This window comes from Neophocaena asiaeorientalis, unplaced genomic scaffold (assembly GCF_003031525.2).
Source record: "Neophocaena asiaeorientalis asiaeorientalis breed wild unplaced genomic scaffold, Neophocaena_asiaeorientalis_V1.1 scaffold160, whole genome shotgun sequence".
Lineage (NCBI taxonomy): Eukaryota > Metazoa > Chordata > Mammalia > Artiodactyla > Phocoenidae > Neophocaena > Neophocaena asiaeorientalis.
Genome location: NW_020175675.1, coordinates 1,564,763 through 1,568,453, shown reverse-complemented (window position 1 = coordinate 1,568,453; position 3,691 = coordinate 1,564,763).

Here is a 3,691-nt window from a genome sequence, read left to right as displayed (position 1 = left end):
GTCCACACAAAAACTTCTACATTAATTTTTATAGCAGCATTATTCATAACAGCTGAAAAGTGCAAATAACTCAAATACCCATTAGCTGATGAATAGATAAATAAAATGTGTTATATCCACACAACAGATTATTTGGCATAAAAAGAAATGAAGTACTGATGAATAAGGACAAATCTTGAAAACATTATGCTAAGTGAAAGAAGCCACACACGAAGGACCACATATTGTGTGATTCCACTTATGTGAAATCTCCAAAATTGGCAAATTTATAGAGACAGGAAGTAGATTAATAATTGCCTATGACCGGGTAGGGGTTGTAAATGAGAGGTGAGGACTGAGGGGAACAGGGTTCCATTTTGAGTTAATGCAAATGTCCTAAAATTAATTGCAGTGATGGATACCCAGCTGTGAGTATACTAAAAGCCATTGAATTGCACACTTTAAATAGGTGAATTTATGATGTGTGAATTATATCTCAAAACCACAGTTATAAACAAAGAACTTTGGGGGGGCTGAGAGCTAAGGCTCAGGCTTCGGTCGGATGCCGGGAGAGGACTGGGGTTGGCGGCATGAACACACCCTGCAGGGGGTTAGTGCGCCACGGCTAGTCGGGAGGGAGTCCGGGAAAAAGTCTGGACCTGCCGAAGAGGCAAGAGACTTTTTCTTCCCTCTTTGTTTCCTGGTGCGCGAGGAGAGGGGATTAAGAGCGCTGCTTAAAGGAGCTCCAGAGACTGGCGCGAGGCATGACTAACAGTGCGGACACCAGAGACGGGCATGAGACGCTAAGGCTGCTGCTGCTGCCACCAAGAAGCCTGTGTGCGAGCACAGGTCACTATCCACACCTCCCCTCCCGGGACTTTCTGCAGCCCACCACTGCCAGGGTCCCAGGATTCACGGACAACTTCCCCGGGAGAACGGACGGCGCGCCTGAGGCTTCTGCAATGTCCTGCTGGCCTCTGCCGCTGCAGGCTCGCCCCGAACTCCGTGCCCCTCCCTCCCCCCGGCCTGAGTGAGCCAGAGCCCCCAAATCAGCGGCTCCTTTAACCCCGTCCTGTCTGAGTGAAGAACGGATGCCCTTAGGCGACCTACGCGCAGAGGCAGGGCCAAATCCAAAGCTGAGCCCCAGGAGCTGTGCGAACAAAGAAGAGAAAGGGAAATCTCTCCCAGCAGCCTTAGAAGCAGCGGATTAACGCTCCACAATCAACTTGATGTACCCTGCATCTGTGGAATACATGAATAGGCAACGAATCATCCCAAATTGAAGAGGTGGACTTTGGGAGCAATATTTATTATTTTCTTCCCTTTTCCTCTTTTCGTGAGTCTGTATGTGTATGCTTCTGTGTGAGATTTTGTCTGCATAGCTTTGCTTTCACCACTTGTCCTAGGGTTCTGTAAGTCCGTTTTAGTTTTTTACCTTAAAAATTTTTTTCTTAATAATTACTTTTCTATTTTAATAACTTTATTTTATTTTACCTTACTTTATTTTATATTATCCTCTTTCTTTCTTTCTTTCTTTTTCTTTCTTTCTACTTTTTCTCCCTTTTATTCTGAGCCATGTGGATGAAAGGCTCTTGGTGCTGCAGCCAGGAGTCAATGCTATGCCTCTGAGGTGGGAAAGCCAACTTTGGGACAATGGTCCACAAGAGACCTCCCAGCTCCACGTAACACCAAACGGCAAAAATCTCACAGAGATCTCCATCTCAACACCAACACCCAGCTTCACTCAATAACCAGCAAGCTAGAGTGCTGGACACCCTATGCCAAACAACTAGCAAGACAGGAACACAACCCCACCCATTAGCAGAGAGGCTGCCTAAAATCATAATAAGGCCACAGACACCCCAAAACACACCACCAGACATGGACTTGCCCAGCAGAAAGACAAAATCCAGCCTCATCAGCCGGAGCACAGGCATTAGTCCCCTCCACCAGGAAGCCTACACAACCCACTGAACCAACTTTAATCACTGGGGACAGACACAAAAACAACGGGAATTACGAACCTGCAGCCTGCAAATAGCCAACTTCAGGACACTGGTCAACAAGAGACCTCCCAGCTCCACATAATATTAAACGGTGGAAATCTCCCAGAGACCTCCATCTTAACACCAGCACCCAGCTTCACTCAACGACCAGCAAGCCACAGTGCTGGACAACCTATGCCAAACAACTAGCAAAACAGGAACACAACCCCACCCATTAGCAGAGAGGCTGCCTAAAATCATAATAAGGCCACAGACACCCCAAAACACACCACCAGACATGGACTTGCCCAGCAGAAAGACAAAATCCAGCCTCATCAGCCGGAGCACAGGCATTAGTCCCCTCCACCAGGAAGCCTACACAACCCACTGAACCAACTTTAATCACTGGGGACAGACACAAAAACAACGGGAATTACGAACCTGCAGCCTGCAAAAAGGAGACCCTAAACACGGTAAGATAAGCAAAATGATAAGACAGAAAAACACACAGCAGATGAAGGAGCAAGATAAAAACCCACCAGACCTAACAAATGAAGAAGAAGTAGACAGTCTACCTGAAAAAGAATTCAGAATAATGATAGTAAATATGATCCAAAATCTTGGAAGTAGAAAAGACAGAATGCAAGAAACATTTAACAAGGACCTAGAAGAATTAAAGAGGAAACAAGCAACAATGAACAGCACAAGAAATGAAATTAAAAATACTCTAGAAGAGATCAATAGCAGAACAACTGAGGCAGAAGAACGGATAGGTGACCTGGAAGATAAAATAGTGGAAATAACTACTGCAGAGCAGAATAAAGAAAAAAGAATGAAAAGAACTGAGGACAGTCTCAGAGACCTCTGGGACAACATTAAATGCACCAACATTCGAATTATAGGGCTCCTAGAAGAAGAAGAGAAAAAGAAAGGGAATGGGAAAATATTTGAAGAGATTATAGTTGAAAACTTCTCTAATATGGGAAAAGAAATAGTTAATCAAGTCCAGGAAGCACAAAGAGTCCCATACAGGATAAATCCAAGAAGAAACACGCCAAGACACATATTAATCAAACTGTCAAAAATTAAATACAAAGAAAACATATTAAAAGCAGCAAGGGAAAAACAACAAATAACACACAAGGTAATCCCCATAAGGTTAACAGCTGATCTTTCAGCAGAAACTCTGCAAGCCAGAAGGGAGTGGCAGGACATATTTAAAGTGATGAAGGAGAAAAACCTACAACCAAGATTACTCTACCCAGCAAGGATCTCATTCAGACTTGATGGAGAAATTAAAAGCTTTACAGACAAGCAAAAGCTAAGAGAGCTCAGGACCACCAAACCAGCTTTACACAAATGCTAAAGGAACTTCTCTAGGCAAGAAACACAAGAGAAGGAAAATACCTACAATAACAAACCCAACACAATTAAGAAAATGGGAATAGGAACATACATATCGATAATTACCTTAAATGTAAATGGATTAAATGCTCCCACCAAAAGACACAGATTGGCTGAATGGATACAACAAGACCCACATATATGCTGTCTTCAAGAGACCCACTTCAGACCTAGGGACACATACAGACTGAAAGTGAGTGGATGGAAAAAGATATTCCATGCAAATAGAAACCAAAAGAAAGCTGGAGTAGCAATTTTCATATCAGACAAAATAGACTTTAAAATAAAGACTATTACAAGGGACAAAGAAGGACACTACATAA